Raw genomic sequence first — 20567 nt, forward strand, 5'->3', positions numbered from 1 at the left:
AAAAAAAAAAGTGTGTGTGTGTGTGTGTGGGTATACAGAAAAATATCACCAACACTGAAAACGGTGTTTAAGACCTGTGTCCTGACATTTCTCTGTAGGAACATCCTTTGGATTACATTTGGTAGGAAAATAGAAATATTTTAGAATCTGTTTCTTTTTGCCTAGGATACTTCAAAAAAAAAAAGAAAATCTCCACTTCACAAAGCCGTTTCTGTGGTGATGAAGGGAATTCAGGGAAGGCACATGTTTTGTAAATCCACAAAGAATAGCTTTTTTGAAAATTCGTAAGATGCCTGTGGGGAACACATTTCTCTCATGTGCATGCTGGTCAAATGGCAGTTGGCTTGGAAACAGTGAACGACAGTGAAATCGTACATGTGATATTTGGCCATCCGCGGTGGGCTCTGGTGGCTGCTCTGCAGTACAGTGTATCGTGTTGAAACGGGACGGGAACTTGCCCGTTAGTTATGAAAAGAAGCTGTGATGAAAGAGACAGATGGACTGCCAGGAGTTGTGTCCAAGACTCAGAAGGGAGAGGGAATTGAAGTGTCCCCCCTGGAGAGAAGGAGTTAGAGCCGAAGCTGTACTGTTGAGGGATTACATGTGAACCTTTTCCAAAGCAGGAAAGATTTGGAAATGTATACTTTGTGTCTCAGCCTTTATTGTAAAAGGCCTCTAAAGAACTGCTTGGTAGGCAGGGTCATGTTGTAAATGATGTGCTGTTTTGGAATAAATATACACTTGAGTAAAATAAAATGCTCAGTGGGGTGATGGTTCCAGAGGCTTTGTTCTCTTCATTAGCTTGTCATCTGGGAAATCAGGTGGGATCTCAGGCTGTGAGCTGGAGGGGACACTAATTAGCATAATAAGGTCTTACTCCAGTACTGTGGTTAAGTCTGTGAGCACCCCAGTAGGTGTGTAATTTAGTCCCACAAATGATGCAAGCCTTTTTGTTTTAAAAAGATCATCCTAGAAATTGAAAACATGAGTATTTTGCATACATTGGAAGCTCTTTATACATCATGAGCAAGTAAGGACCTGATTTTTCCATTTTCGGTTAAAAGTTTTACAGTGTGCCAACCTTAGCTTGCTGGCCATATTTTGACCACTGTTGCCTCTTGGAGGTCAGGCCAGGCATAGGGTTTGCATTTTAGTTTAAAATTTTAAACTGTTAAAAAAGAAGTTTCTTTAAAGGATTAAAGCCTTGCTTGATCGTGGCGTTTCCTTTATTGAATTTCTTCCTGCTTATTGGTTAATGAAGAGTAGAATCATGTAAAGGTTGAATTATAGAGTTGAATTATAGATTCCTTGGCTGTTAAGCCAAAGCCAGGGGTTTTAGAGTTGTTGTGTTCAGTGAGACAAACAGGTTTGAATGAAGACTCTGCCTCAGGTGCCCCCCTCAGTTAGGTGGGATTTACAGATAAACATCCCTCTCTGCCCCAGAGGGCTTTTAGATAGAGTCCCTTAATTGGGAGGGATTTTGGACCACAAAATAATCTCTAGGGTGCTGTTCAGCTCTTAGATTATATAATTGTATTGGAGGGGAAGTAATTTGTTAGTCAGGAGAACTTTTATGTTCTCAGTAGAGTACTAGGGTCAGTGTTAGCTACACACATTGTGGAAGAGTGAAATTCACACTTAATAGGACATTCAACCCAGTTTTATTTTTTTTAATGGGCACTAATGGCTTTAATCAAAAGAAAATTGTTTACAGAATATTATGAGCATAATACAGTAGTAATGTACATGTAGACAGGACCTTGATTTATAAATTTTAGTTAGCCAGCATCAAGAAGTACACACACACACACACACACACACACACACACACACCCCATATGAAGAAAAAGAGATGGAAATATTAGAAGATCATTGACCATGAATCCAACCCAGCTGTGATTTCAGCCCCAGAAAACTGAAGTTCCCAGCCAGCTGTGCCCCAGGAGGAATGTGAATATAGTCAGCAGCTTTATTGAGTGCTCACCTAAGGCCAAGTTCCCCGTGCAGTTCTGTGGGCCTTAGACAGGAGGGAGCTCAAATAGAGGGACAGACCCAACAATGTGGTGTGAACCCAGGACATGGTTCGGATGGTGGATAAGTTCTTTCTTCCAGACTCCGGGTTGCTTTTCCTGTTAGTTTAATAAACTGAAATTAACAGGAAAAATCACCAACTTCCAAGTACTGCTAGGCTGTCACAAACAAACATTTTTATAAATGGCTGTTTGTGATAACTCACAAATTTACTGTGGTGCTTGAAACTGGCTTCTGCTTCTGCCCACTCGGTGCCCTGGAGGTCTACTGCTGCTCAGCAGACTAGAGTCTGGTGCTCCCAGCCCCAGTCCAGAGGTGGAATTGTGTGCTCACAGCATCAGCCATGCCTAGTCCAGGGCTGGTGCAGGTTCATCCTGCTTGTCCTCATGACTCTTATCTATAACTTAGTTCAGCATGATGTGGGCCAGTGAATTCCAGTTCAAAAAGGATAGTTTTGTGAGGTCTTTCAAATGCTTTAGAAAGACTGAAGGCAAGCCATGAAAGATGGTACCACTCAGCTGTGCACAGGCAAACCGGAAAGAACTGGGGAGGAAATCTTAAAAGCTGCTGTAGGACTTTGCACACAGGTAGTTTCGTGAGGGTTTTCAGCTTTATAGAAAGAGGCCTGGAAAACAGGACATTCATTATGTGGTGGCATATAGAAGAAAGCTTGTCATTCAGTACCCTCCGCCTGTTTTCGCAGACACAGCTTCATGATCTCCACCTCCCAGGTGCTGGGATTATAGGCATGTGAGGTGAGACCATACCCAGCTAAAACACTTAAAAAAAATTTTTTTTTCTTTTTTTATCTTTTTCAGACAGGGTCTCCCTGTAGCCCCAGCTGTCCTGTAACTCACTATGTAGACCAGGCTGGCCTTGAACTCACAGAGATCTGCCTGCCTCTGCCTCCCAAGTGCTGAGACTACAGGTGTGCGCCACCACGCCCAGCTAACACTTAAAAAAAAATTTTTAAACTTTCTTCTTTTGAAGTGCTGGGATTGAACACAGGACCTTTTGCATGCTGTGCCAGTGTTATTCCATGAAGCCACAACCCCAGCCTCAGTTCATTTTTCATACTTAAGTCTTGACTCCGCAAAGATTAGCAAATATATATGTTCTTTTATAATTTTTAAATAGTTTATATCCCTCAGAATGATCAAATAGGTAATATGAGTCATCTTGATCATATTGGCCTGGCTTCACTATGGAGACCAGGCTGGCCTGGAACTCTGCCTGCCTCACGTCTCTCATGGAGGCAGCTGCTGCTGCTACTTCTTCATCCCCCGCCCCCCCATGGGGACCAGGCTGTTCTGGCAGTCATAGAGATCAGCGTGCCTCTGCCTTCTGAGTGCTGGGATTAAAGGCAGGTGCCACCACATCCAGCTGTCATTTTTCAATTTATACCCTCTCTGAGCAATCCAGTAAGACGGTCCCTCTTTCCTTACACTTTCCTTTTTTATTTTTATTTTTTGGTGCCTCTGTGATGAGAATCAGGCGTGTAGGGATGGACTTGTTTGCACTCTGTGCCCTCCTGATGGAAGGGCTTCGGTGTATAACGTTGAAATGTTTAGGAATGTACGGTACTCTGGATGTCTCAGTGATGCTGGCTACGTGCCAGATGACTTTCCAGTGCCTGGGAAAGTCAGGGTAGCCTTTAAAGGTCTATTTTAACCCAGAGGGGAAAGTGGGTTCTAACAGCATGTCAGTCAGATTTCTTTGGGGGGGCTATACACGCGCATACCACAGTGTGCATGTAGAGGTCAGAGGACAACCTGGAATGTAGGTCCCTGCTTTCCAACTGATTTGAGACAGGGTCTCCTGTTCACCGCTGTGTATGGCCCCCAGGAAACTTCTAGATTCTCCGTGTCTACCTCCCATGTCTCTAGAGGAGTGCTGGATCACAGGTGTGCTTGACTGCATCTGGCTTTCTGTGAGTTCTGGGGATCCAGACTCAGGTCTGCACTCTTGCTCAGTGAACACCTTTTCCACTGAGTAGGCTCCCCAGCTCTGTGTGTCTGGGGTTTTTTTTTGTTTTGTTTTGTTTTTGGTCTTTTCGAGACAGGGTCTCCTTGTAGCCCCAGCTGGCCTGGATTCGCTGTGGAGACTCAGAGATCCGCCTGCCTCTGCCTCCCGAGTCCTGGGATTAAAGGCGTGTGCCACCACGCCTGGAAGCTCCCTGTTTTTAAGAAGAAAGGCTGTCCCTGAAAGTTTTTCCAGGGAAGGGTTGGGTTTGATAGTCCAGTTTTCTCCAGAAGCCTTATACCACTCAGCAGGGAAACTTTTCTCAGACCCTTGAGCTCACCGAGTCAATGGGAGCTCTGTGTGTCCTCGGGAGAGGACTGACTCTGGAGAGCCTCAGTGGACAGACTCTGGGGGACTGAGTGTTTGTCTCTCAGGTGCCCCAGAGGAGCCAAGGAAGGACGTCACTGCAGACCGTACCTTCCAGCAGGCTCTGGAGAGGGCAGTGAAACCCAGGTGACAGTCCTCAAGGTGATAACCGTGACACAGGGAATCCTTGTCCTGCATATCATGGCCACTGTCCAGCGTCACATTGCTCTAAGGTTACCATGGGGCATTAATTCAGTCATCCGACTGTGTGTCTGTTCTTCATTTCCCCAAGTCTTTCCTAGAGGCTTTTATTTTATTTTTTTCCCGCCTTCCCAAGGTGTGAGTTCTGATCTGAAGTCTATACTGCAGTCTCTCTTTTCTTTCCTTTTCCTTTTTCTGCAATTTCACGGTGTGGTCTAAGCTGTCCTTGAATTCACTGTGTAGCCCGGGTTGGTCTTGAACTCTCATTTCACCAGCCTCACTCAGCCTCCTGGTGCTAGGCTCACAGGCATGCTCCGCCAGGCCTGGCTTCCACTCCAGGCCATTCACATCCTTTTGTTGGTTTTGAGATGGAGTCTCACTGTGTAGCCCTAGCTGACCTGGAACTCACTGTGTAGCCCCAGCTGGCCTGGAACTCACTGTGTAGAACAGGGTGGCTTGGATCTCACAGAAATCCACCTGCCTCCCAAGTGCTGGCATTAAGGTGTATGTCATCATGTCTGACTGATTCAGTTTTTATTATTTTAATTTTAATTTTTTTTTTTTTTTTTTGTCTTTTTGAGACAGGGTCTCCTTGTAGCCCCAACTGTCCTGGAACTCACTATGTAGACCAGGCTGGCCTCAAACTCACAAAGATCCGCCTGCCACTGCCTCCCAAGTGCTGGGATTAAAGACGTGCGCCACCACGCCTGGCTGTCTTAATATTTTTGTGTTTTGTGTATGAGTATATTGCCTGCATGCATGTGAGTGCACCCTTGTCATGCAGTGCCCACGGAGGTCAAAGGAGGGTGTTTGATCCCCTGAAACTGGAGTTATGAATGGTGGTTAGCCACCATGTGGGTGCTGGGGAATTGAACCTGGGTCCTCTGCAAGAGCAACCAGTTTACTTAACCTCTGACCCTTAATTATTTATTTTTTAAAAAACCACTTATTTTTATGTCTATGAGTGTTTTGTCTGCATGTATGTAAGTGCACCATACACGTGCAGTGCCTGAGGAGGACAAAAGAAGGTAACGGATCCTCTGAAACTGTAGTTACAGGTGCTTAGTAGCACCACATGGGTGCTGGGGACCGAACCTAGGTCCTCTACAAGAGCATCAGGTGCTTTTGGCCATCCTTCCAGCCTATGATTCAGTTTTTGGTTTTTTTTTTTTTTTTGTCTTTTTGAGACAGGGTCTCCCTGTAGCCCCAGCTGTCCTGGAACTCACTGTGTAGACCAGGCTGGCCTTGCAGGTTTTGTGATGTGCTCCACAGAATGAACAAAATGCAGGCTGTTTGGGGAAAACTGAGGGAGTCTCTGCTCAGAGTCTGTATGTACTTTCCTTGGTAGGAATGAGAGCTGGAGCAGAGACCAAGGGCATGCCTTGATGACCTACATTGGTAAGCATCTTTGGGACTCACTACCATTTCCTTCACACAACAAAAGAGGTTACCCTTGGCCTAGGAACCTGCAGACTATCCTCTGAGGACACTGAAATTATCTGATAAACGGTTTCTAGCACAGACATTAGACATCTTTGTATTTTATATATATATGTATATATATATGTATATATATATTTATGATTCAGTTTTTAAAAATACTTGCCCTAGTCCTACTTTTTTGCTTTTACATGATTCTTATTTCTCAATAAAGTGTTGCACATCCACTATGTGAAGCAATAGTATCTTTCTTCACAGCTCAGTGTGAAGGCTCTTGCTTCAGGAATGCCCTTGCTTGTTCATTTCCGTTTTTTCAGCACACATACACAGATGTCAACCTCTGATGTCAAGTCAGATGCTGTTGCACACCTTGTTTCTTCTGTTTTAAAGATGGGTCTTACTGACCTGGGGATCCCTAAATAGGTTAAACTGGCCAGTGAACTTCAGGGGTCCACCTCTCTCCACTCCCATTGCTAGAATTGTTTTTTGTTTGTTTGTTTGTTTTTGGTCTTTTTGAGACAGGCTTTCCCTGTAGCCCCAGCTGACCTGGAACTCACTATGTAGACCAGGCTGGCCCCATTGCTAGGCTTATAAGCATGGGTTGCCATGCCCTTTTAAAAAACAAGAGTTCTGGATGTTGCACTCATGGTTGCTTGCCAAGTGTTTCACAAAAGGAACTGTCTCCCCAGGTCTGTATGTACATTTGTGTGTGTGTGTGTGTGTGTGTGTGTGTGTGTGTTTAAGATAGGATCCCGCTGCCAGGCATGGTTGCACATTCCTTTAATCCCAGCACTCGAGAGGCAGAGGCAGGTGGATCACTGTGAGTTCAAGACCAGCCTGGTCTACATAGTAAGCTCCAGGCCAGCTGGGAGACCCTGTCTCAAAAAGACTAAAAAAAAAAGGATCTTGCTATGTAGCCCATACTGGCCTCAAACCGACAATGTTCCTTCTGCCTCAGCCCCTGAGGCTGGGATTACAGGAGTACAACACCATGCCTGTTAACACATGTTTATGAGGTCCCTACTACAGTGGACTAGCTCCTGTGGTCACTGATAGAACCAGTCGTCCACCTGTGTCTAGCCTCTCCTGCTTGCCCAGTGCACTTCCTCCCCCAGTGATGCCATCTCTTACACACACCATCATTTTTCTTTCTTAATTCATCATTCCCAGGGGGAAAGATAATAGCTTCCCTGTTAAATATGCAGGTTCCTGCGCACGTGCATGTTCCTGCGCACATGCATATACACACAAACACAGAGCTACAGGGAGACCCTGTCTCAAAAAGACAAAAAAAAAAAAAAAAAGCCAGGTGTGGTGATACATGTCTTTAATCCCAGTACTCGGGAGGCTGAGGCAGGTGGATCTCTATGAGTTCAAGGTCAGCCTGGTCTACATAGTGAGTTAAGGAAAGCTGGGGCTACAGGGAGACCCTGTCTCAAAAAGACAAAAAAAAAAAAAAAAAGCCAGGTGTGGTGATACATGTCTTTAATCCCAGTACTCGGGAGGCTGAGGCAGGTGGATCTCTGTAAGTTTGAGGCTAGCCTGGTCTACATAGCCAGCTGGGGCTACAGGGAGACCCTGTCTCAAAAAGGCCAAAAAAAAAATTTTTTTTTAAAAAAAAAGATCAGCTGCTGGGCGTTGTGGTACACGCATTTAATCCCAGCACTGAGGATGCAGAGGCAGGTGGATCTCTATGAGTTCAAGGTCAGCCTGGTCTACATTGTGAGTTCTAGGCCGATCGGAGCTACATGGAGACCCTGTCCCTCCACACAAAACAAAAGAGCAACAAAAAGAAGGAGTGGAGGGAGGAGTGGGAGGGGAGAGAAAGGCAGCATCTTCCCTTCATGGCAAAGGGTTTGGAAAGTCACCTCTCTCTTCCTCTGTACCATCCTCTCCTGACTCATTCCAGTTGGACACTTTGTTTACTCTTTGCTGAGGCCCCTCTCCAGAATGGTCCTACAAGTTTGCAAACCTGGTGGCCAGTTCCAAATCCTCATGTCACTTAACCACCCCCTCCCAAGTCTGGTGTAGCTCAGGCTGGCCTCAAGCTCACTTTGTAGCTGAAGATAACTTTGAACTCTTGAAGCCCCTTCTCTCTTCTGTTGTGACCAGTCTCTTTTGGCCCCTGCCGGTTAACCGCAGCAACCTCATAGTATGGTTACCTCCACAGTCTCCTGTCTATGTGTGAGGGCACAGCCTTGGAGCCTCTTCTCCCTGTCTCCTAAGTAGCTGGGACTGTAGGCCCATGCTACTGCACTGAGCTGCACTGATTACTATTTTTAGCCCCAAACTCTCTGGAAATCAAGACTAATGGCCAGTAGTGTACTCCATGGAAACATTTGGAAACACGATAGACCTCTCAAGTTTCAAGATGCACAAACTGAAGTGCTCTTTCTTTCCACATTTCCTTTTGAGACAGTCTCACTGTGTAGTCCAGGCTGGCCTAAAACTCATGATCTGTCTACACCAGCCTTCCAAGAGCTAGGATTACAGACTTGCCTAATATGCCCTATATCCCCCCACGTCTTCCTTTGTGGGGGATTGAAGGGCTTTATGCATACTAGCTAGGCACTTGCTTTTCTACTGAGCTATGTACCCTCACCTCTGAAACTCTCAAACTGAGTTCCTGATTCCATTATCAAAAAAAAAAACAAAAAACAAACTGCAGGCCATGGTGGGTGTAGGCCTTTGATCCCAGCACTCGGGAGGCAGAGGCAGGCGGAGCTCTGTGAGATTGAGGCCAACCAGGCCCACAAGGAGGCCCCCCCCCCCCCCCGCCAAAACCTGCCTCTCCTGTAGCAGAAGCAATCTCTGTACATTTGTGGAAAGAAACCTCAGTCCTGGGTTTGCTCGGAATAGAGACCTTGGTTCCATCCTGCCCTTTCCCCTTGTCCCCACACCTTCCCTAGCTGGAATTGCAACTCTAACCATATCTCCCAGCCTTCCCTGTGCTATTCTAGCCTGGCCTGTTTGGGCTCCTTTCCTGGACGGCTGCCCTGGCTCCCCGACTGGCCTCCCTACTTCTGCCCTCCCATCCTGTTCTCTACCCCAGCTGCTGGAGTGATTCAAACACTGAAGGCAGATCATGTTGCTTGCAGAATGAGTCCAAAGCCTTAATGGTGACCGCTAAGCCCCCTGCCGCTGCTCTGACGTCATTTCTTCCCACTGTCCCTCTTACTCATCCGTCTTTTCAGCCACTTGGCCTCTGCTGTTCCTCTCCCATGTTACCTGCCAGGCTCACTCCCTCATGCCAGGCGTTTGCTGAATTGTCCAGTGGTCTTTAAGAATCACCCTCCTTTAAATCACAGCAGCCCATCTCCACCGTGTGTCTCTGGCTTCTTTCTTGGCAGTGTGGGCATACTAACTGTTTATTGCCTGCGTCCTCTGCACTCTGGTCCTCAGGACACGGACTGTCATTTTCCCAGTCACTTCCGTGCTCCTTTTTCTTTTTTTCTTCTTTTTGTCTTTGTGAGACAGGGTCTGCCTGTAGCCCCAGCTGACCTGAAACTCACTATGTAGACCAGGCTGGCCTCGAAATCACAGAGATCCGCCTGCCTTCTGTCTCTAAGTGCTGAGATTAAAGGCGTGTGCTACCATGCCCAACTTTTACTTCTTAATACTTAGAGCACAGAGATGCTGAGTGTATGAGTGAGTGAATGAGCCCCACTCAGTCAGTCTTTGCTTTCAGACTTAACATCTAGTAGAAGAATGGGTAGCCGGAACACGATGCCTGCTAGTGTCTACCAGAAACACACTGATGAATAAGTTCCAGAGAATTCTCCTGCCTTTCCACATTTCCAGTCTAAGTGAGGGTGTGTCTGGTAGTGGAGTGTGTGCTCTTTATGTTGTAAACCTTTTCTGAACCTTTTTTGGAGAGAGAAGGGATACTTTGAGACAGGGCCTTGCTGTGTAGTCTAGGCCGGCCTTGCACCTCTCAGTCCTCTTGCCCTCAGCCTCCTGAGTGTTGGGATTACAGACGTGTGCCACCGGCTCAGTGTGGTGCCGTTCAGTCCTTTCTGAATTGCACTGGATAATCCTGTGAAGGAACACATAGGGTTTCCTTCGTATATTGAACTGTGCCATCTGGAAGGATTTGTGTTGGGTGATTGACACATCGTGTATTAGACCCCAACACTATTACAGCACTTGAGACCTGAGGGGGATTTTCTGGCATCCTGGAATCTTTGTTGGTATATAAATAGATATTCACACAAACTCAAGTCAGGAGGTCGTTTTTATTTCAGTGCTGTTGCTGTGCTTCAGAGCCAGCCACGTATGTCAGATCTGGACTCTGAAGCCAGTTATATGCCATCAGTAGTATGACAAGATTGCTAGAGATGTTCAGATTTTCTGCCAGCGTCCACCCTCCTTCCTTCCCTCCTCCCCTCCTCCCTCCTGTCCATCCATCTTAGCAGCAGGCTTGCATGTAAGCCCCAGCTGACCCCCATCTTGTGAGCTTGTGACCCTCCTGTCTCTCCTGAGAGCTGGAATTGCAGGTGTTGCTGCCATGTCCAGCCCTTCCTTTTATTCTTTATCTAGGTCAAGAATTTGTGTGTGTGTGTGTGTGTCTCTGTTTGTGTTTGGGCCTGTGTGCAAGTATGTGTGTCCATGTGCATGTGTGTATGTGTGTGTATGTTTCCACCTTTTTTTGTTTTTTGAGTCAGGGTCGCCCTGTAGCCCCAGCTGTCTGTGTACACCTTTAATCCCAATGCTCAGAAAGTAGAGGCAGGCAGATATCTGTCAGATTGAGGCCAGCCTGGTTTGCATAGCAAGTTCCAGCTGGGGCTACGGGGAGAACCTGTCTCAAAAGGAAAAAAAAGAGGATAAGTGGAAATTTTAAGAAGAAACCATGTAAAGTGTGGGTGCTGAGTCTTAAAGTGCTTGGTTTACAGTGTTTAACATATTCAACAGCACAAAGGACCTGGGAGGTGAAGCACAGTAGGTGAATAGAAGAGGAAGGAGCTGAGTTTGGAAATAAAATCCTTAAAAGTAAACTTTAATAAGGAAACATACCCAAAGCGAATTTTCGAAGTAAAGTCCTCTCAGTGCTCAGGAATGTTTCCTGGACCCCATTTTGAGAATTCTTTGGTAGAGTAACAGGCTCAGTCTTTCCCCAGCCATCCTGAATAGGAAACACTGCTCATTCCTTTCTTTGGAACTTCCCGGTATGATGATCCTGTCCTGTGGCACGGTGCTGCCCCGGGGCATGGTGCTGTCCTAGGGGCACGGTGCTGTCAGAGAGAAATCTCTTCTCTCCTGTCATTTGATGATGCTAGTGTGGCTGAGGTGGCATCTCTGTTGGTAGAGTGCTTCCTTAACATTATCAAAGCCCTGGATTCTATCCTCGGTACTGCATAAACCAGGCTTAAGCCCTGCACTCAGGCAGGAGCATCAGAAGTTCAAGGTCATCCTTAGATATACAGCAAGTTCAAGGCCAACCAGGACTACATGATCCTTGTTTGAATGAAAAATTAATGAACAGTCATAACCATCTGATTAGTGTAGAGGTTAGAGGATGACTTTGGGGACTTAGTTCTCTCCTTCCATCATGGGATCCTGGGAGCAAGGTCAGGCCCTCAGGCTTTCGAAGCTTTGTAACCGATGACCTGTCTTGTTTCCTGTGTACCTGTTCAGTGTAGCTATTTACTGGAGTTGCATAAAAATTTCTTGGGCAAAAACATGGATTGTGAGTAGAAAAAGTTTAAGAAGCTCTGATTTAGACTACTACTGGAGGAACTGGAAAAGTGGGCCCTGTAGGCCACTGACCTCCTCAGGGTAATGTGGGAATATATTTTAAAATGGCTGGAAGATTAAGAGCACTGACTGCTCTTGCAGAGGACCCGGGTTCGATTCCCAGCACCCACATGGTGCCTACAAACCGCCCTTAACTCCAGTTCCAGGGGAATCTGACACCCTCTTCTGATCTCCACAGCACTGCATGACACGGATGCACTCACATACATGCAGACAATATACTTGTACACATAAAATAAAAATAATATAAATATATATATACATATATATATATATATATTTTGTCTTTTTGAAGTAGGGTCTCCCTGTAGCCCCAGCTATCCTGGAACTCACTATGTAGACCAGGCTGGCCTTGAACTCATAGAGATCCGCCTGCCTCTGCCTCCCAAGTGCTGGGATTAAAGGTGTGCGCCACCACGCCCGCCTAATAAAATACTTTAAAAATGGCTGGAGACATAGCTCAATTGCAGGGTGCTTGCATGAGGCCCTGGGTTTGATCCCCAGCACTGAAGAAAAGTAAAATGAATAAATGTATTAATGTATACTTAAAATTATTAGTTTATTTTTTACTCTGTTTCAAACTAGAAATTGATGATGGGTATCATACAGCATTATCCTGTATTGGTCTCTTACGAGACTTCTAGAGGAAATTTGGTTTATAGTAAGAGAGAACATGTACTTTTTTTTTATTATAAAAGGAATTAAAATGAGAAGTTAAAGCAAGTAGCAACAGTTGCACAGCGAAAATGAGTATTGTAGACGTAGAAGAGAGGTGACTCTGTCTCAAACAACAAAGAGATTATCCTATAAATAGATGTCTTTGCATACAGTTAATCTTCATAAAAGAGTGAGGGCTTTTGTTTTATTTTATATTTTTTTAAAAATTAACTGTCCAATGTTTTAAATTTTTTTTTGAAACAGGGTCTTATTATGTAGACCCGGTTGACCTCAATTTCACAGACATCTGTCTGCCTCTGCCTCCTGAGTGCTGGGATTGAAGGTATGTTCCATCATACCCAGCTGAAGTTTTAACATTTTTATACTTTATTTATGTGTGCATATGTGGGTGCTGTGACATGTATGTGGAGGTCAGAGGATATCTTGCCTGATTATATTCCCACCTACCACCCTGTGGGTCCTGGAGCTCAAACTCTGGTTGTCAGGTTTGGTGGCAAGCACCTTACCCACCGAGCCAGCTGGGAGTGTGAAGAACAGTGTTAGGAAGCACATGGTGCCAGGTGTGGGCAGCTTGGTTGTATTGGGGTGGCAAGAATATTCCAGGTGGAAAATCTTGAGCCAGTTTGTGGCACACACCTGTCCTCCAGCACTTAGTTGGCTGAGGCAGGGGATGGAGAGTCAGAGGCCAGTCCAGACTGTGCTGAGACCGTCTTCACCACAACTATCTAACATTATTATTATTATTATTTCTTTAAAATTAACCCTGTGGAATACTTTCATAATGAACCTTTAGTTCTGAGGAAGAGGAGAGAGACAGCTTGCATCAGACAAATTGATCGAGCATGTGACTGAGGACTTGGTCAGGGCTCACAGGAGGGTGTGCTGTCACCAGACTAGGCAGCAGAAGCCAGAGATGGCAGAGGCAACAGCGCACACAGTGGCGCCCCTTTAGAAAGCTGCGCAGCTATGGCTGCAGTGTGTGTGAATGATTTTTTTTTTTTTGGCGTAAAGTCAGAAAACATAGAATGTTTCTAGAGAGTTGTTCTATGGACAGTTTTAGAAGCATTTGTGTCTGTGGGGAGAGGGATGTTTATCATGTTAGCATCTCTGGCCAGCCCTTCCTTCCTCAGAGCACCCATCTCTCCTTTTTGGAGAAAGTCCATTTGTGGAGGAGGAAGGCCACCCTCTGGCTTGGAAGGAAAGGGCCAGGCAGCCGCGCAGCCAGCTGCTTCTCTTGTGCATTGTGGGTGCAGGGCTGAGGCTGAGGCTTATTCACGCTTCTGTGCTGGGCGCCGAGCAGTGTTTGTGCAGGAGTCCCTGTTTGTGAGGCCTGCGCCACAGCTTCGATGTGTAGCCTTTTCTCTTCTGAAAATCCCAGGGACAAGAAAAATAGAAATTTAGAAGAGAGATTGGTTCTGGAGAAAAGATGGGACTTGGACTTTATCATGTCCAATTTGAAATGACTAGTTTGGTGTGGGACTAGAGGGGCATGAGAAGTCAGAAGTGGGGCTAGAGTTGTGGGGCTTGAGAGAGGAGGGTGCTAACGAGAGAGAACACGGGAAAAGGATGGAGGTGAGCCTGAGCATGGCTGTATCAGGCTGGATTTCCTAGAGGAACAGAGGGCCGGGCACGTGCGTGCATGTGTGCGTGTGCGTGTGCGTGTGTGTGTGTGCGTGAAATGAAAGGGAATTGGCTAGATGGTTTACACAGCAATGGTCATCTGCACACTGGAGGGCCGTGCACACATACAGTTCACAACACTGGGTGCCGCAATCAGGCACTGAAGGCCTGAAGGTCCCCACAGTCAGTGGTATTGAACCCTCTCTGGCTTTTGAGTCTCACTGGAAGACTGAGGAAGCTGGAGTCCAATGCCAGTGCAGGGTGGAAGGGCAGCAGTTGACAACGTACCCGAAGAAGCGAAGGCAGGCACAGGTGCTGCTTTTCCCTGGGACCTTTCTGCCTGGGTTGCCCTTTGGAAGGAGCCACCTATTTTGAGGGTGCATGTTTTTTTTTTTTTTTTTTAAATCTTTTATTTATTATTTTTATTCTATGTGTATAAGTGTATTGCCTGCATGTATGTGAGTGCACCCGTGTTGTGCAATGCCACGGAAGTCAGAAGAGGGCTTCGGATTCCCCTGGAACTGGAGTTTAGGATGGTTCGTAGGTGTCATGTGGGTGCTGGAAATCGAACCCGGGTCCTCTGCAAGAGCAGTCAGGGCTCTTAACTGCTGAGCCATCTCTCCAGCCCCAAGGGTGCCTCTTTTGACCTCAGTTAATCTTCTCTTGGAACCTCCTCCCCCACACATGGGTCTAGAGGTGTGTCTCCTAGGTGATTGTAAACCCTGTCAAGCTGACAGTACTGGCCATCACAATGGGCACCATAGTGCCCAGGGAGACCACATAGGGAAGCGAGGGAGAAGAACGTTTTGGAAAGGTGTGCTGGGTGATAGCATCAGACCCAGAACTGTCAGAGGTGCTGGAAGTGGATGTGGCAATGATGGTGACTGTGGAAGCCCTCCCAGTATGGTGAAATGATGCTGTGGATTGGGGTGATTTAAGTCAAGTTCAGGAGGAAATTCCACTTTCTTCCGAGATTAGAGGATGGGTGAAAGAAAAATCCAGAGCCTGAATTAATATTGTTGTGGACTTGAGGAGATGCATCCAGATGGTCCCATTCAAGGGGAAGTCCACACATTCACTGGAAATGGTCCCATTCAGGGGGAAGTCCGCATGTTCACTGGAAATAGTCTGGTGATTGGGTTCGAGAGGCAAAAAAACGTTTGGTTGAGCTGTTCTGCTGCGGTCAGGCTTGAAATGATAGTTGTGTGAGGGGGAGGCCAGAGCTCACGTGGCATTTGTCCTAAGGAACAGATGAGGGCTGCTGTATGCAGAGCACTGTTACCACAGAGAATCTTAGGAGTTTCAGAACACTAGTGATGTACGTGAAAAGCAGTGGCCTCAAATCAGTGTTTACATGATGTCCATTTCCTTACCTCTTCTGTGGAGGAGCTCGAGAGGGGAAGGCCACGGTGGAGATGTCTCCAGGTTAGACACTGACTGAGTTTATCTGTAAAGTAGAATTAAGTACCTGATTGCTGAAGTTGCTGGGAGACCTGACTGAGGAGGGAGGAGCACCTCTCAGGTACCTAGGGAGCGCTCAGGGGAGAGCTATCAGGGGCCCAGACAAGGAGGCACAGCAGTCAGGATGACCAGTTGTGACAGAACTTTGTCAGAGTGCTTTAGGAAGAGACAAATGCTGCAGTCAGAGGGTGAGTGGAAGCTTGCTATAACTGTACTGTCCTGTAGTTTAAAAAAAAAAAAAAGATCTGGGCTGGAGAGATGGCTCAGCAGTTTTTAAAAACACTGGATGTTCTTGCAGAAGACCCAGGTTCGAATCCCAGCACCTACATGGCAGCTAATAACTGTCTGTAACTCCAGTTCCAGGGGACCCAACAGCCTCTTCTGTCCTCTGCGGACATAAAAATAATAAATAAAAATATTAAAAAATAATATCTGCCAGGAGTGGCAGTGCTCACCTATAAATGCCAGTACTAGGAGGCAGGGGCAGGTGGATCTATGTGAGTTCAAGGGCCTGGTCTACATAGCGAGTTCCAGGCCAATTGGAGCTACAGGGAGACCCTATCTCAAAAAAAAGATCCAAGCTGGATGAGGTGGGGGGCAGAGGCAGGTGGATCTCTGTGAGTTCAAGGCCAGCATGGTGGAGCTCAGTGGTAGCTTACTGGTAGAGCACATAAGCTGGCAAATCCACAATATGAGGTCTTCTTTCATCCCCAGCACAAAGAGATTTCAGTGTGGTGTCTGCAAAGGGAGGAAAGATTTAATGGCAACACAGCGTTTACTTTGACAGCCTTTCTGGAAGAGCTGAGGCCTGAAGTTACACAGTCTTGGAAATCTGTAAGCCACTTCAGACACAATCTCTCCAGCCACCTCCATAAGATCTGAGAACGGGAACTGAAGCATTGCTCAGCTCTGTCTGTGGGGACAGCTCTGGGGATACAGTGTGCATATGCATTATACTGGCAAATCCACAAGAGGAGTTAAACAAGCAGAATGGAAAAGTTTGAATAAAAATGTATTTTTGAAACTGACTCAGCATCACATTAAAAATACATAAGCTGGTGGCATGAGAAGCTGTAGCACAATTATAGCCTTGAGGGCTGTACCAACCCTAGCATAGTACCATCGTCACCATTAGTGCAGCTGGTCACGAATCCTGGCGCCAGTGCATATGTATTGTGGGCAGAAGTTTAATTTATCAGAAACGGCTATTTTGGGTAAATCCTGAATGTCATAAAACATGTTCGAAGTTCATTTTAGTATTCTTCTTCCTGTCATAAAGGTGTTTCACAATCATTATAGCAAATTAGGAAAACATCCTTCTTTTCTTTTTTGAGACAGGGTCTCACTATGTTGCCCTGGCTGACTGGAACTCATTATGTAGACCAAGCTGGCCTCAAAACTCACAAGAGCCGGGCGTGGTGGTGCAGGCCTTTAATCTCAGCACTTGGGAGGCAGAGGCAGGTAGATCTTTGTGAGTTCAAGGCCATCCTGGTCTACATAGTGAGTTCCAGGACAGCTGGGGCTACAAGGAGACACTGTCTCAAAAATGAACAACAACAAAAAAAAAAACTCACAAGAGCTCTGCTTGCCTCTGCCTCCCAAGTACTGGCATTAAAGACGAGTGCCACCATGCCTGGCTTGGAAAACAGCCTCTAGTGAATTCACTGGGTTGTAAGTTCACAGAGTTCTAAGATGTCCTGTGCACAGTTCACCCTCTGGTGTTACACAGTGCTGTCTGTACAGCAGGTCAGTTCCATCTGGCTTCCAGGGAATGCCCTCTGAAGCACAGGAAGGACTTTAGATAGCAGGGTTAGTTACAATGTGATTGGTTTATGTGTGGTTTTAGGATGTTTTAGTACATAAAATAAATGTCATTTTCCTGAGTTCTGTACACAATTTTAATGGCTATATGCTCATTAAGCGAGTGAAATCCGTCATTTAAATATTCTGAGCTGGTATGTGACTTACTCCTGTAATCCCAGTACCCAAGAGCCTAAGCCAGGAGGTTTGCTGTGAGTTAAAGGCTACCTTGAGCTACATAGTGAATTCTAGGGCAGCCTGGGCCACAGGGTGAGACCCAGTCTTATAAAGCCAAAAATGAAATAATTTTAAAAAATCAAATAAGGGAATAAATAAAAATCTTAAATAGGTAAGTGTGTTGTAGATGGCATTGTTAAATCACAAAGAAGATAGTATTGGTGATCATAGTAATTATTGTTTTCCCCATCTTACAAACTACACGTTTGAAAAAGTATGACACTTAACAACCTGTCTTTAAAAATTACCATTCTTGCCCTGTGTGGTGGTGCACGCCTTTAATCCCAGCGCTTGGGAGGAAGAGGCAGGCGGATCTCTGTAGGTTCAAGGCCAGCCTGGTCTACATAGGGAGTTCCAGGCCAGCTGGGGCTGTAAGGAAACCGTCAGAAAAAGACAAAAAAAAATTTACCAGTTTTGGAGCTGGAGAGATGGCTCAGTCGTCAAGATCACTGGCAGCTCTTGCAGAGAACCCGAGTTCAATTCCTAGTGCTGATATGGTGGCTAACAGCTGTCCGTAACTCTAGTTCTAGGGGATACAGCACCTTCATCTGACCTCCACAGGCATTGCACGACACAAGTGCACTTTCACACATGCAGGCAATAGACTCATACACATAAAATAAAAATAATAAAATACTAAAAAAGAAGTGGTTCTCTAGTCTCTCTATTGATGTGATTGGTGACCCTACTAACCTGACTGGCAAGGACAGAGAGAAGTGCCAGATGTCATTGCGTCAGTGCGGTTTATTGGGTTAGGCTTTAATGATTTCAGAAAGAACCTGCTACAGATTATTGTGCAGTAGAAAATCGACAGCTGAGCAGTGATTGTTTCCCAGGTCCCCTCAGTACCTGCTGGGGCAAGAAGACTGACTTTTTTTTGTGGAATCTTGCAATAGCCATAAATTACTCTTTGAAGACACAGAAAATTGGTAAAAAAAACTTTTTTTTTCTTCAGTGCTGAGAATTGCGCATGGGGCTTTATGCAGGCTAGTTAAATACTCTACCACTGAGCTATATCCCAGCCCATCAAAAGGCTTTTTTTTTGGTCTTTTTGAGACAGGGTCTCCCTGAAGCCCCAGCTGTCCTGGCACTCACTAGGTAGACCAGGCTGGCCTTGAACTCACAGAGATCCGCCTGCCTCTGCCTCCTGAGTGTTGGAATCAAAGGCATGCACCACCACGCCTGGCTTTATATGTGTGTGTCTCTGCACATGTACACAGGTTCCTGTCAAGGCCAGAGGTGTTGGATCCCCTGAAGCTGGAGTTTAGGCTATTGTGAACCACTCAGTGTGGTTCTGGGAACTGAACCTGGGTCCTCTGCAAGAATAGCAAGTGCTCTTAACCATTGTGCTGTATCTCCACCCCCTGTTAATAGACATTTTTAATGCTTTTTTCTCTGTTGATGATTGATGTTAGCACAATTATAACAAAAATTATTATAGTTCAGGAAATATGTAAAAATTCCCCTACTGTCCATCACTGACCTGGTGGTTGACTCCGTTGAAGTATTGTTCGTTTTGTCAAATCCTGGCCAGGGAAGGAAGTCAGATAACTGATTTTCCACATTTTGGTTTAACCAGCATGTGGCAGACACTGCTGTTTGGCTGACCCCACATCCATCCTGGCCCCTGCTTTCCATAAAATGCCTCCCAGATGTCCTTGTAGTAAGGGTGTCTGTTGTGGCTCAGGAGCAGACGTTGACCACTGCTGGCGCTGCTCTTCCTGTTCTATCTTGAACACGGAAGCCGCATCGAAAGCTGGAGTGGCCACTTCTTCCATGAGGTTTCCAAGCCTCTCTGGTTAATATAGATGTCCCTTATTTTCAGCACTTTGATCAGTTATGAGTCTCTGCACCCCTCCCTGACCACTGCAGAGAATAGCTTCTCTGATCAAAGCTGACAGTGCACTGATGATCTAGGGGCATAAGCATAGTTATTGAGACAGCAGTTTGACCAGCGCTGCTTGCCCATTTAGCAAAACAACAGCAGTAGCTTCCTGGCTAGGGCCTATGAGACCTCCCCAGCCTCAGGCTTTTGACTGGGTTTGCTGTACCAAATATGAATTTCCCCCTGTGGAGCAAACCTTGCATCGAGTTAGAAAGCAGTTGGTTAATCCCGTGAAGACTTGCCATTAACAGTTATCTAGCTGCCTGCATCAACTTCTGGCACCAGAGGAGCAAGCCTCTGGGAAGCATCCTTAATAGAAGTCAGGAACAGGAACCGGTGGGAAGTTCCTGGGCTTGGCAGGGAATTCATCCTGTGTCATTAAATCTTTTGATGTTGCTTTGGGGGAGGAAGGAGGAGCTATGACTATAAAGAACAGTGAAAAGAGACCAGGATATGGATTTTAGTGGTTGTTTTTGGTTGGGATAATCATGGCACTTCCATTATTGAAGTATAGACAACTCCCAGACATCAGAGGACTCTCCACAGGGTCTGGAAGGGAAACCTAAGACCAACATAGCAAGTAATGTACACATATGTGAGTCCACGTGGGTGTGGAGGCCAGAGCATACCTCCTGTGTTGTTCTGTGTGTGTGTGTGTGTGTGTGTGTGTGTGTGTGAGCATGCTTGTGTAGGTGGTGTTTTTGAGCGCTGGCACTTGTGTGCCATGGGATGCTTGAACACAACCCTGGTGTGCATCCTTGCCTTGCACCTTGTTTTGAAGCGCTCTCTTTACCTGCCCACAGGCTCCTGGGGACTCCTGTTTCTGCTTTCCTCTCCATTAGTGTGCTGCAGTTGCAGATGCATGCTACCATATCCAGCTTTGGACTTTTTGTTGTTTTGTTTTTCTGTTTTTTGAGACAGGGTCACCTTGTAGCCCGTAGCTGGCCTGGAGCTCACTATGTAGACCAGGCTGGCCTTGAACTCACAGAGATCCGCCTGCCTCTGCCCCATGCCCAGCCCAACAGCTATTTTTAAAGCACTGGCTTTTTGCCAGGCCCTTAGCTAAGTTCACTGATGAGCAAAACCAGGGCCTCTGCATTTATGAGGCTTATGGATAACGAAACTCAGCAAT

At 46.1% G+C, this 20567-nt stretch overlaps 1 protein-coding gene across 1 annotated transcript in view; it reads left to right on the plus strand.

Moving 5' to 3' along the window:
• Nucleotides 1–20567, plus strand: part of Nudt3 (nudix hydrolase 3) — an 80970-nt gene that overhangs the window by 988 nt on the left and 59415 nt on the right. The gene's annotated exons all lie outside the window — the stretch shown is intronic.

Source organism: Nannospalax galili, unplaced genomic scaffold (assembly GCF_000622305.1).
Source record: "Nannospalax galili isolate Female #2095 unplaced genomic scaffold, S.galili_v1.0 scaffold538, whole genome shotgun sequence".
NCBI classification, from domain to species: Eukaryota; Metazoa; Chordata; class Mammalia; order Rodentia; family Spalacidae; genus Nannospalax; species Nannospalax galili.